Below are 14,327 nucleotides of genomic sequence, written 5' to 3'. Positions count from 1 at the left end.
GCACTTCAGAGGAAAGGGACTGGCTTCAAGAAAAACTAACCATCTTAATCATCTTAATGGATAATATTTCCCATAATAACACATTCTATCTAAACTGTGTTTTCTATACCAAATAAGAGACAAAGGAAACACACTTTTCAATGGAAACTTAGCAAATACTAATATTTAAATACTTTATATTTGACCAGAAATATTTTATTTCATCCCATATAATTCTGTAATATTATAATCCAGATAATTTATTTGGGTGAACATTATGGAAATCATAGAGTGGTCAACTTAATACCCTGAGGAAACCACAGATGGCCGTCATGGTTTTTTTTTTTTTTTTTTTTAAGTCAGTGTATTATTTGCATACAAATCCTGTGGAAGCTAGCACAATGACTCATACAGTGAAATGTGAAATTATCATACATTTCCTGAAATTCCACCTCTTCCATGAAATCTTTTATGTTAACTGATTAGAAGTGACATTATTCGTAGCTAAGTATTTACTGTCATTTCCTCTAAGTTCGCTTTTCCCCTCAGCTTCTGTGTTATGACACACTTTCTTCATACATAGTTGCGTAATGTTATGATGTTAACTACACAGAGACAAGTGGACGATCTGAGTAAATTTTTACCCTCTTATGCTGTAAGTTTGTAAGAAACAAAACCATGTCTATTTATCTCCTGTTTTTGCCTCAGCCTTGCTTTGCCTATGGTCATTCATATTTTGAGAATGATGAGGTTGATGGTGAAGAAGCTGGCAAAAATGTCTGTGTAAAGGGATGAGGATAATAAGGCACATATTCAGAGTCCTTTTGTTGAAAAGCATATAGTATGGGCAAAGCAGGCAAGAGATTTTAGATCAGGTTGTGAAGGGCTTTCTTTGACCTGCTTACTGAGGATTTCTATCTCTGAAAGGCCAAATAATGGAATTGGGTGATCTTTTCTTTAGATTCCATGTATCAGCTATATGACTTTGGGCAAGAAATTTAACTTTTATGAGACTCAAGATCCTCATGATAAATAACAACAGTCTTATAAGATTGATATGAGGCCAAGAACCATCAATCATTAGGCAGTTAAATAAAATAATGTTTATAACATTCTTGCTACTGGATCTGGCACATGGTTAGCCCTCAATAACTGATATCTACTATTATTGGGAATCAAGAAATCTATATTGAATGCCATACAAGATTCAGAGCTAATGATATCTACCCTCAATTTTGCGTTTACCTTGTGCCAAACAATGTATAATTGTAGGTATTATCTCCCTCTTTACACTAACACCCTACTGAATATTTATGAAGGCGATTATACAGGTAATGAAGAGTAGGGACAAAGCTCTAACTCTGGGCTCTGTGTCACCTTCCTCTGCTAACTCACCCCAAAGAGCTTTCACATCCAACTGAAATCTAAAATCTTTCTATTTCTTCTCCTTATAAATAACTTGGCATTATTCTTCTAACATTGTCTTGCTCTTCAAAATCCTACCGATAATTTGGGATAGGGAAATGCAAAATTCCACTTTGAATTCTGACCAAGTGCATTTTTTAAACATTATAATTAAAGAAATATTCATCGATTTTTCTAAAGTGGGGGCTTTTTTGAAGGAAAGGAACTGTTCACTTCAACTCTAGGAAAAATTACTAACACTTAGAATAGTTCCTGTCACGTAATAGGCATTCAACAAACATTTATTCCAGTTATTCCTTAGCATTCTGAGCTGTAAGCTATCTTCTTCTCTTTTTTTATTGAGATATAATTGACATAAACATTGTATTCGTTTTAGATGTACAACATAATGATTTGATATATGTACATATTGTGAAATGATCACCATAATGAGTCTAGTTAACATCCGTCACCATACATAGTTACCAATTTTTTTTCTCGTGATGAGAACTTTTAAGATCTACTCTCTTAGCAACTTTCAAATATACAATACAATATTATTAGCTATAGTTACCATGCTGTACATTACATCCCCAGGACTTACTTATTTTATAACTGGAAGTTTGTACCTTTTGACCCCCTTCGCCCATTTTGCCCCCCCCCCCCCCCGCCTCTGACAACCACCAATCTGTTCTCTGTATCTTCTCTTCTTTTCTATATAATCTCCCTAATTCATCCGTTCTCATGACTTCCATGCTAATTTCACAAACTCTTTGAACCTCAGTTTCCTCTCCCATAAATTTTATGTCCTCCATAAACTTTTCTTGTGATGATAAATGAGACAATAAAACATTTGGCATGCCCAGAAAAATTAATGCCTAACACATGGTCGTCAATGAATATTTGGACCTATTATTATTGTTAAGCATCAATTATGTATTGCCGACTTCTAAATCTCTATCACCAGCCCAGACTACTTTCTGCCTCCAAACATGTCTAAGTACCTATGAGACATCTCCACTTGCATTTTCAACAGCCATCTCAAACACAGAATGTGCAGAACACATCTCTACATTCCCACATGACCCCTCCCTTTCCCATCACTGATTTTCTACTTCCACAGTTGCCCAGCAGAAATCTAGAAATCTTTATAGACACCCTTCTCCTTCCCTTACTCCTGCATCCAAAGAGTCCAAAAGCCCTGCTAAGTGTACCTCCTACTCACTCTAGAATCCATCTATCCTTCCGTGCATCCTGTACATCTCCATGCGATGCTTTCTTTCTTGACTGTTGCCACCAGCCACCCACATGGTGTCTGAACCTCTACTTTCAGTCCTCTCCAATTTATCCTCTAGATTGCTGCCAAAGTGAGGCTATTGAAATGAAAATCTGAGCACATCCCTCCCCTACTATAGACTGAAGTACCACTTCCTTACCCTGGACTATCAGGTCCTGGATTTGCTCGTCAGCCTCATCTCTTTACCCTGTGCTCCCACTAGGTTAGGATTCATACACCTCCCCAATGCTATGTGCGCCATGCTTCCAAATCTTTGCACAAGCTCTCTGCTTTTGCTACCTCCACACATATGTTCTTCAAAATTCAAGTCATAAGTCACTTCTCTAGTAAATGTTTTTTCCCCACCAGTCATGAACCACCAAAACTGCTATCCCCTTCCACTCCATGCTGGGCAGGTCCTTTCCTAGTGCTCACCTAGTATCTGTACCAACGGGATGATAGCACCTCTTATTCTTCATCTATTTTTCTGTCTCCCTTCTAAGTGATGAGTACCTGAAAGGCAGAGATTATTTTTCCCTTTGTATTAGTACTTAGGATGTTGTCAGAGACACAACTTGTGCTTTGTAAATGATCACTACATAAATAAATAGATGCCTCTTTAAGCTTTCCGCTCTTAATTAAATCTCTTTTGTCTAGTGGAAAGAATACGGAATTTGGAGTTTAAAGACCTGCATTTAAGTCCTAACTTGCCACTAGTTGGAGACTTTGAACAAATTAGTTAACCACTTCAAATTTATTTCATCGTGGTGAGGATCAGATATGAGCATGGATATAAACTTTGTAAATAGTGAAGGACTTTGAAAATATAACAAATGATAAGATTCAGAGATGAAATATAATGTGGCTCAAGATGAAATGATGTCACTGAGATTAAACTTTATTAATTGAAGCTGTGTACTCTATGGGTGTCTTTCTTGGGAAACAAGTAGCACAGCTACCTGCGTACAAACCTGGATTCTACTATTGATTCTTATTGATTGTGTGTATTGTGTAAGTTATTTAAGTGCTTTGGGCCTTAATTTTCTTATCTGTAAAATGAGAATGGTAATAGAATTTCTTCATAGAGTTGTCATGAAGATTAGAAGCATCACGACATGTAAAACATAGCAACTGGAGGATTGTAAATCCTGAAAAGTTTTATGCTTTTATCATTAAAAGCCCTTGTTTCTCCTATGAACCAAAGAATAACTATTCTATTTAAAATTTTTAAGTTATAAGAAACTATTAGTCAAATATTACTAAGACTAGAATCATTGAATGCAGAAGCAGATTGAAATTTTAATGGATGCAACATCCAAGACCCAGAAAATACAAAGGTAGCAGTAACCGTTAGGAGGATAAGTGGGTAAGTGTTCGTACAATAACTAATAGATATTAACTAATGGCTTGACTTATATTAATTTTCCCCATACTTTTTCAAAGAATTTGATAATTCACTGTTAAACCTGACCACTTCCCCACCTAAGTTCATCCTAAATTCTGCCACATTATAAACACACTGCTATGATAAAGACACACATTATATCACATTCTAAAAACACTACTCTTACCTTGTCATTTGCTTTAAAATTTTTTGGTTGTTTCGCATACAATGCACAAGATAAAAGCCAAACCTTTGATTTCACGTTCAAGGGCCTCCATCCCCTCCTACATTTTATCACTCCCAATACGAATCGACTGCTCCTGATACAACCCCATAAAAATATGTTCCATGAATTCTTGTTTCCTAATCTGTTCATGCCACTCCTCCCCACCACACCTCTCCAGAATTCCTTCCTCTCTCTTCCTACTTCCAAATTCTGCCCATCCTTCTCTCACCCCAGTAGCTATTGGTAAATTCTTCTACTAAACTCCTTTATTGATGATGATGATGATGATGATGATGATGAAGATGATAGTAATTAACATTGATTGAGAGCTTACTATGTGCCAGGTACCAAGCCAAAAGATTATGTATGTTATCTATTTAAGTCTTATAACGACTCTATGGGGTAAGCACTATTATCTGCATCTGAATGAAGCTGAGGAGCAGAAAGGTTCAGCAGCTTGACAAGGTCACAGGTACAGTAGTGGGTGGTAGGGCCTGGATTTGCAGGAATACCTGCCTGCCTACTTCCAACGTTCATGCTCTTAACTACTAGGCGGTGCTCTCCTCTATTGTCCATCCTGATTGTCCTCCATAGGTTTGATGTTTACCATTTACTGTTTTGTATCATTAGTTAATTCTTCTGTGTATGCTTGCTCTCCCATTGAGGTGGTTATTCTTCATTTACCTACCCAAATCTATTCTCCGTTTTGCTCTGGGTTTTGAAGAGCTAACTGTTTGGGCTGCATCATCCACTTCCTTGCCCTCTGGCTTCCTGATGGGTTGGGCCAAGGGAAGGCATCAACAATAGATCAGATGGTTGGGAAAAGAGAGGGAGTAACCCTCCTACTTTTATCACTGCTCCTTTCCTGCCTCACCAAGTTTCGCTCCTATTGGGGGACCTTCTCCCAGGCTCCAGTAGTTCTGGTTAAACTACTGCCCTCCTTGTTCATTCGGGCCCAGTGATGGTAATAGCTTCCTGCTGTTCCTAGTCCCTTGGTGTTTCAACTTTCCTTGCTAGTTTCCTTAATCTTGATCATAACACTGTAAATAATCTTTTCTTTAAACTGGTTTCAGTTAGATATTTTTTAATATGCCATCTGATTCCTTACTGGAACCTTGATGGATCAACCACCACCTCAAATTTTGGAGGAAAGTCTTAAATATTGGAGCTATTCAATAAATGTTGATCACCTCTCTTATTAGTGAAGGAGTATGCATATGTATGTGTATATAATGTAATAAACTTATAAATATGAATCTCTAATGATGACTATCTTTCTCCTTATGAATTTGTTTTATGGATCATTATTAACTACACCCAGAAATCTTAATCACTTCTACATAAGGGAGGAATGTGTAGAGAACACTTGGGAAGTTTTAATTTGGCATTTACAAGAATTTCCTAAAAACTGCCTTTTTTCCATCCAGGTTACTTCATGATATGGGATGCTTCCTGTATAGATGAAATGTGTATTTTTAGATGTAGAGTCTGTTACAGAACACAGCAACATTTGCCCATGGATCTCCCCAAGCATCAAGGTATGTATGATTCTGAGGCTGTGTGTCTGTTGAGTCATCAGGAGTGCTTTCCCTTGGGGCTATGAACCCCCTTCTCTGGACGATTGTACTCAGAGCTAGTTATTCCTGAGCCTGTGCGTCCCGTCAGACATAACTTCATGCTTCTTACGATGATCTAAGGAGCCTCTCCCCTTCCAACCCCAATTCCAGCTGAAATTTATGAACAGTCTGTCCAAAGCAAACCCAACATTTTTCCATCAAAAAGATAACCTGAATTTAGAAAAATCAACAATGGCAGTAAATGAATGTAATGTTTATCTTTGGAATTAAGGAAGGATTTCCAGTTGGCTGATTTTCTGTCATAAAAGCATTGATTGCATTCTTGTATCTAGACAAGGCTGTTACCATACAAAGAAAGCAAATCTATGTAAAGAGAAACATTTTCTGATATTTGTGGCAGTAAAACTTTAATTTTTTAACCTCTCGGCAGATCTATTTATGTTAATCCATTGAAAAGTAAAAGTGAAAATTTTCAAGAGAGAGAAAAATATGTGCTTCAAACTAGTCTCAGTCATTTAGAGGATGCTTAGTGCTCAAAGATACAGGAAACATTAACTATTTTAGGTGGTCATTGACATGGGTCAATATTTTTGACCCATGGGTTAAACATTGGGTCAATGTTTTTCTTACTTCTTCCCCCTTTATCAAACTTTCCAAGATGGTAGAGTCATGTTTTAATTGGGGCAAATAGCCCAAAAAGGACCTTGACAATAGGTCTACTTCCCCAGCCACAACCTTGTCTAGTCCAGGGGTCCCTACCCATTTCCCTGCCTCATGGGCAATGGTAGCTTTGAATTAGGGGTGAGGAGTTTATTGAAGGATTATTTTTAGATAACTGAGACAGTGAAAAGTTGATTTTCTGGTATTTTCTTTTCCTGTAAGAATGAAAATAAAACCTAAACATTAGGGTTGATCATCAGGGATGTTACAATACATTCAAGTACTTATGACTTTATAAACAATTATTAGGTGCCTAGTGTTTTATATGAAATGTGTTTAGTGACTTCATTTGTCCAAATAGTTGCAGAGGAGCTAGAAGTTCATTTATTTTGAGAAAAAACAACAAGAATATCAGAACCCTTTCCAGACTAGCATTGCTGGGGAAGGATAGTTAAACTTGGTGCAATCAGTAATTCCTCAAACATAATGATTAGTCAAGAATCAATCCAGGTTTCTACCCCCATTTACGAGGAACCATGGGGTTACATATTATGAGCAAGGTGCTGACAATCATGACTTTACCACAGGCAAGACAACAAGACTAAACAGATTAATTAGGGAAGCCTCATGGCGTCCTACATGTTAGTAAGGACACTCTGGGTTCAAGGTCTGATCTCTCAGTTCTACAGTCCTGGAACTTCACAAATTCATATATCCAGGATCTATCAGATTTGAGGATAGCAATTCTCAGCCCAGGTTGTGCAAGAGAATCAATCATCAGCAGAGGTTTAAAAATTTATACATGGCCTGATGTCACCTTCTGAAATTCTGAATCAATGGATCTGGGAAGGAGCCTTGTTGAGTCTCTATTTTTAAGCTTTTCAAGTGATTCAGACGCAACCAAAGTTAAAAATCACTGCCCTAGAACAACCATTTCGACTGCCCAAAGTCTTGAGAGCAAATGTGTATGAAGATATTAATTTAACTTTTCCTTCCTTTTCTTTCTCAGCCTTTTTTCCCTCCTTTCTTTCCTCCAATATTTACTGAGCACTTAGCACGTGCCAGATACGTAGGAGGAATATCCCTGACAACGCTTATGTATCCAAGTCCAACAGTCAACATTTTCTCTTTCCAAAAGGCGAATTTACTTGGAAAGGCAAATGAAGGTTAGAAGATTGCTTCGTAAACAATTAAGTCATTGGTTAATTTAACAAGAACTCATTAAGTCTTTACTATGTGCTCATCAGAATAAATGTCGAGTCATTTTAAGAGAGATTTTTATTTCTCTACAGTTGCTGGATGTGTCTCTCTTTACAATTCTAAGATAATTCTCTACCTGCCAACTCCATCAATGCATTGTGTTGGCAAGTCAGTGGAGCCCTATCTAGAACAGTAACTGGAGAAATACAGATAGTCTCTGTACCTCTTTACCAGACTGTGAAGAATATTATTCTTTTTTTTTACATTTGTTACTACACTACATCCTTTCTTTATTTCAAAATAATTTCATAACTTATCTTTCCTAAGTTTGCAAGTCTTACTGTAATTACTTAGAGAGGAAAGCACTTTATTCATTAGACTATTTACAAGTCATATTCTCAGGGGGCACATCCAGGAAGGTTTCTTGCATCCAGATAATCCTATTTTCAGGATGGCGAGTGCTTAAGTGCCTCAGTCCAAGAGGGTGGACCTTCCCTATCTTGGATGGGTCATTCTCAGTCACCTCAATTCAGAGAAATTGACATCCATTTTATTTTGGAACACATATGTAGCATTCTGTCCAGTTAGACTACTCTGAGAAAAGATTCTACCATAGCAGTGACCCCCGTAAGTCCCTCCCCTTAGAAGTCAGCCATGAGTTTCACCCATATTTTCTCCACTTTTTAAATGCATTCCCTTTATTTTAACTATCCCCTATTTGATAATGCTTCTCAATATAAATCTCTAACCCAGACCTCTGAAACCCAGTCCTGAAACTTAGCCTCCAATCCAGCTACTTACTGTCATCTCTGCCCAAAAGACTCACATGACACTTACATCCAAGTGGAATTAATCTCTCCCCCAGGAAAGTGCTCTTCCTCCTATATTCCCTTCATTGGTTGGTTGGCAGCAATGCCAAACACCCAGCGTCTCAAGGCAGAAACCTAAAGGGCCTCATAGATTTCTCTCACTCCATCCTATTTCTTCTTCTCCCATTCATCTTGCTCAGTAAATCATCAAGTACTTTTGAGTCCACCTTTTTTTTTTTTTTTTTTTGTGAAGAGATCAGCCCTGTGCTAACATCCGCCAATCCTCCTCTTTTTTTGCTGAGGAAGACGGCCCTGGGCTAACATCTGTGCCCATCTTCCTCCAGTTTATATGGGACGCCGCCACAGCATGGCTTGCCAAGCAGTGCGTCGGTGCGCGCCCGGGATCCGAACCAGCGAACCCCGGGCCGCCGCAGCGGAGCGCGCGCACTTAACCGCTTGCGCCACCCGGCCGGCCCCTGAGTCCACCTTTTTTAACATCTCTCGTACCCATCCTGTTCTTTCCTTTCTACTGTAACTCCTTAGTTTAGGATCTCATTAACTCTTGCAGTAGTTTGTAATTGGTTTCTCTAACTACAGTCTTTTTCTCCTTCAATTCAGCCTCAACAGAGACACGAAAATAATATTTCTAAAACAAAGTTAGATCATGTTTCTCCTTGGCTCAAAATCTTTTCTGGCTGTCATCACTTACGGATAAAGGTAGGAATGAAGAGAACAATACACAGGAAAGTAGAAAAGCATGGGGCCAGCCCCAGTGGCCTACTGGTTAAGTTCAGTGCACTCCGCTTCGGTGACCCAGGTTTGGTTCCCCGGTGCAGACCCACACTGCTCTGTTAGTGGCCATGCTGTGCTGGTGGCCCACATACTAAAAAACAGAGAAAGATTGGCACAGATGTTAGCTTAAGGCAAATCTTCCTCCAGCAAAAAAAAAAAAGTAGAAAGACATAAAACCACGTGGAATGGATGCGGAAACATAAGCCTTTTGATAGCACCAGAGCCCATAAGAGTGAGGTATAGAAAGGAGACGGTAGGAGAGGCCAGATCATCCATAGCAGGCCAGGTACCTGCTGTTCCTTCTTCTGGAATGCCTTGCCCTATTCCCTTAACTGCCAGCTCAGAAGTGACTTCTGGAAAGCATTCTTGAACACCCCTACACAAAAGTTAATCATTCCTTCCTCAATGCTGATGCTGTGTCTCATATTGTTGCTACTGTTGTTCTAATCATAGTTTAATATATTTACTTGTTTGCATGTCTGTCTCCCCTATAGACTATGAGCTCCTTTAGGACAAAGACTGTGTCTTATTGATCCCTATATCCCCGTAGGACAAGCTGCCCAGCACACAGTGAGCCTCCAATAACTGGTCTCTTTCCCTCTGCTTTCTTTTTAATTTCATCAGAATGCAGGCAAGAGATGATGAAATCTTAACTAAGAGTGATGGTAGGAATGCAAAGGTAGAAATAAATTTTTAGAACTATTTAAGAAATTGAATAGACTTAGGCATTAACTAAAAGGAGATAAGAAATGATTGTCAGGCCTCTTCCTAAAGAAAGAAAGGAGGAGGGAGCTCTTCTTCCTTGTCCTCAGTTATACAAGTTTCAGTTATTTGGGATTTTATCTATTTTGTTAATTTATTCCTCATAGCTTGTGGTAAATCTAACATTAAGTTTGCATTGAATCAGATTAAATTTAATTATAAATATTTTTGACAGATTTTTGGTATTTTAGTATTATTTTTAGAGAGAATTTTTAGAAGGAGGTGACGTTTAAGATAGACTTTAACAGAGTACAGGTGAAATTTCTTTTTTTTTTTTAAATAACTTTATTTTATTTTTTTTAGTGAGGAAGATCAGCCCTGAGCTAACATCCATGCCATTCCTCCTCTTTTTTGCTGAGGAAGACCAGCTCTGAGCTAACATCTATTGCCAATCCTCCTCCTTTTTTTACCTTTTTCTCCCCAAAGCCCCAGTAGATAGTTGTATGTCATAGCTGCACATCCTTCTAGTTGCTATATGTGGGACGCCGCCTCAGCATGGCCAGAGAAGTAGTGCGTCAGTGCGCGCCCGGGATCCAAACCCGGGCCGCCAGTAGCAGAGCGCGTGCACTTAACCGCTAAGCCACGGGGCCAGCCCCCAGATGAAATTTCAAAGCAACAAAATTACAAGTCAGGGAAGATAATTCTACTAGAATGTTAGCAGAATTTGGACAGGTTCTATTAAAAGTCAACTGAGATTACAAATGAATCTGGAAAAGAGAATACAGATGAGGACAAGAATGCTCTTTGGATGAGGAAAAAACTTGCTTTGGGCGATCCCAGTAAACAAACAGGACACAAACAACATGAATCAAGCATTAGTCTCCTTTGTAAGAAAGAGAGCCCTTGGTCCAGAAAAGAACATGTCTCCTCCTGAAGGAGTGGGCTCCCAGTCATAACAGAGCTGGGAGAGGGAAAGTCCTATATGGGCAGAGGGCATGGCACCAGAACAGATTTCTATTGCAAGAGAGAGGCTGGATTTATCAACATCCACCATGCCTCTCAGTTTGAATCTTTGAGAGTCTGACTTGCTAGTCTTGAGTTCTTCTGTAAGCTATAAGTCCTGACTCAAGAATGAGAGCAATATGAAATACATGAGCTAAAATGATACGTTCTTACTTGGTCTGTCCTCCCTACCTAGTATACAACCATTGAGTCCATGCCAGAGAGAAAACTTTCTTTCCTCCCATCTTATCCCTCTGCTGCTGGGAATAATTTTAGGAACTCTTTCAGAGCAAGTCGTATCTTAATCAGCCCTAAGCCCTCGGGCCAGTCATGACTGCAAGACTGGTAGCCTCAATGAATCATCAAAATGGATAATGACATCACACTGATCTCATCATGACGTGGCACCTCCACATCAGCGTCTGTCTTTAGACATTTGCTGGCCTTCCAACACCTACTATGGGTGCAGATTTGGGGTGTAAAGACCCCTCTTTTCACTCCCCAGTCAGTTGTCCTTTATTCCACACAAAATCATTGCCTTGAGACAGGTGTAATGACCACCAAGGCATTCTTGGAGCTGTCCTAGTGTCTCAACTCCTACCCGAGGTCCATCTCAGTTGCCGTCTGCCTTCTGACATCTAGCTGCCAGGAATTTTTCACATAAGAAATGAGAAACATTCTTTACTTCTGGCTCTCTCCTCTACCTACCAAACTTGTAAAATTACTTAAAAGGTTTACTGAAGCTAGGTAACTCTGGACCAGGCACAAAGCAGCAGACAACTTATTACTTGGATGATCTAAGTGCTGCATAAAACTTGCATTAGAGTCATGTGCATTAAAACAATGACACTTGTGATAAAATAATTTTCCCCTATATCTTTAGTTTTATCTTCTAATCAATATTATAAATTTACAAGGAATAAGACTGACTAGATTTGAATGTAATTAGGTGGGATTTTAGCCAGTTTAAATAAAAAATTATACAAATGTAGTGATGTCATATATTCAGATGTGCTGAGAAAATGTAGCTCTGTAATTTTGTCTATAATATAATTTTACTCACAACTCCAACCACTTTTTGGATAAAAATTAACTAAATTGTCAATCTAATTTCATATTAATATAATTTGCTAATTTTTAACAAAATGGAGAATAGTATCTCATTTTGATAAAAATACTTGAATCCTCCGAGAGCCCTGTGCCCCCTAAGAGGGTGTCCACGTGTATGGAGGGAGATATGTGACTTAGATGTCCTTGTGGGATTAGAGTAGAAGGACATCCTAGTCTCACGGTGGTCCTTTGGTGAATGCTGATATTGTCCACTGTTTTTCAGAGCTGCATGTTATCATCTGGAAGCTGTTTGTCCTGATGGCCTCCATGCTCAGCCTGATGCTGCGGCAACTCGAGAGCTGGCATTCTCAGCTTCCATACAGCTGTTAGAATGCCCTAGGTGATTGTCCCCTACTTCTCCCTCACCTCCTCTAGTGAGCCTGCTGGCTCAGCAGTTCACCCCGTGGCCCTCTGGACTACCGTTCCATCTTCCAACTCAGTAATACTCTATTTAGTTGTGTTCAATCTGCTGATGAAGTGATCAACCAACATTGATTTTCAAGTGTTACCTTTTTGATTTCTAGACATTCTATTGTTTATTTTAATTCTGCTTGTTCCCTATTCATATTTTCAAGTTCTCTTTTATTTCTTCAAACATATTAAGTATAGTTTATATTCAGCATTGGACATGTCAAACTGGTTAAATCTTTCAGTCTGTTGCTAATATCTGTTCTTTGAAATTCTCCTGTATGTTATTTCTTAGTGTGTTTTGTGATTTGTGACTGTGAGTTGCTCGTTTTCCTTAAAACTTTCCCTGTAAGAATCCTTCCAGGCTTGTGTTGAACTTCCAGTTCTCTAGAATAGATTTGTATCTACTTCTGCCAGTTACCTAGAAGTGCCACCAACTTGAAACTATTTCAATTCTCAGCTTGAAAGTATGAATTCTAACAGGCAATCTTTCCATAATAGAATTATAGATTCTCAGTGGGAATGTTTTTCTTCCTTTCTGGAACCTAAGTTAAGGCAGCAAGTTATTTTGTACCTCTCCTGTGCAGTGGGGTTTAGTTCTTGTTCACCCTGCCATAAGGGATGCAGCCATTTGAGATACTCCTGACTTTATGCAAGGACTCTCCATGTGGGTGAAGCTCTGAAGTTTACCTTTCATTCCCTGAGCCCCAAGCAGTAGTCAGGGCAGAAGCTCCAGGTTCCCAGGTTTAGTCAGAATGCCCCAGGTTGGAACTCACTTTTGGCATTTGTCTACCTCTCAGCATTCCTGGTTTCTCTTCTTTTACGTCCTTGGTGAATTCCTTACTTTTGTGCCATCACGATGAAGCATTTTTATTCTATCCAAGAATTTGTTTTAATCAGGAATGTCATCTAGGGTATCTCCTCCAGCATACTGCTGGAAACATCACCAGCCCTTTTTCTATCATAAATAAGAATAAGCATTTACATGACTGAGATTTTGTATCCTGGAGCTTTGGAACCAGACAAATCTAGGTTAGAATTCCAGCTCTTTGATTTGCTATTATACGACCTTAGGCAAGTTTCTTAGACTTTTTAAACTCTACTTTCCTCATTATTAAATGGAGATTACAGTACCCTTGGCTCTCAAGGTTAATATAACGATTAAAGAGACCATATTTGGGGCCAGCCCCATGGTGTAGTGGTTAAGTTCAGTGCGCTCTGCTTTGGCAGCCCGGTTTCACAGGTTTAGATCTCAGGCACAGACCTACACCACTTATCAGCCATGCTGTGGCAGTGACCCACTTACAAAATAGAGGGAAATTGGCACAGACGTTAGCTCAGGGCTAGTCTTCTGCACCAAAAAAAAAAGAGAGATCATATTTGTAAAGCACTCAGCAAATTTCCTAGAATCTATTCAGTCTTTAATAGCTATTTTTATTATTAATGTTATTTTATTAATTTGCTCCATGCATTTAAATTTTTCATAAAATAGTTTTTACTCAATTAATTAAACAAGTATTCATCGAATGATAAATGTTCCAGATTCTTGAGTTAAAATAGTGAATAAGATAAACTTCCGACCCTTTGATATTTATATTTTAGTAAGAAAGACAAATAATAAACCAGGAAGTAAATAAATATAATACATAATATCAGGTACTAATAATTGCCACAAAGAAAAATAAAGCAAGTTAGGAGATGGAAAATGATTGGATAGGATATAGATGTAGTGCTATTTTAAGCAATATGATCAGATAAGGCCTCTTGGAGGAGGAAATAATTTGAACAAAGTCCTGAA

The sequence above is a fragment of the Ceratotherium simum genome, chromosome 19 (assembly GCF_057802395.1).
Source record: "Ceratotherium simum simum isolate JZ-2026a chromosome 19, ASM5780239v1, whole genome shotgun sequence".
In the NCBI taxonomy this organism is placed as follows: Eukaryota; Metazoa; Chordata; class Mammalia; order Perissodactyla; family Rhinocerotidae; genus Ceratotherium; species Ceratotherium simum.
The sequence above is the reverse complement of the archived record's forward strand: the minus strand, read 5'-3'. Positions refer to the sequence as shown.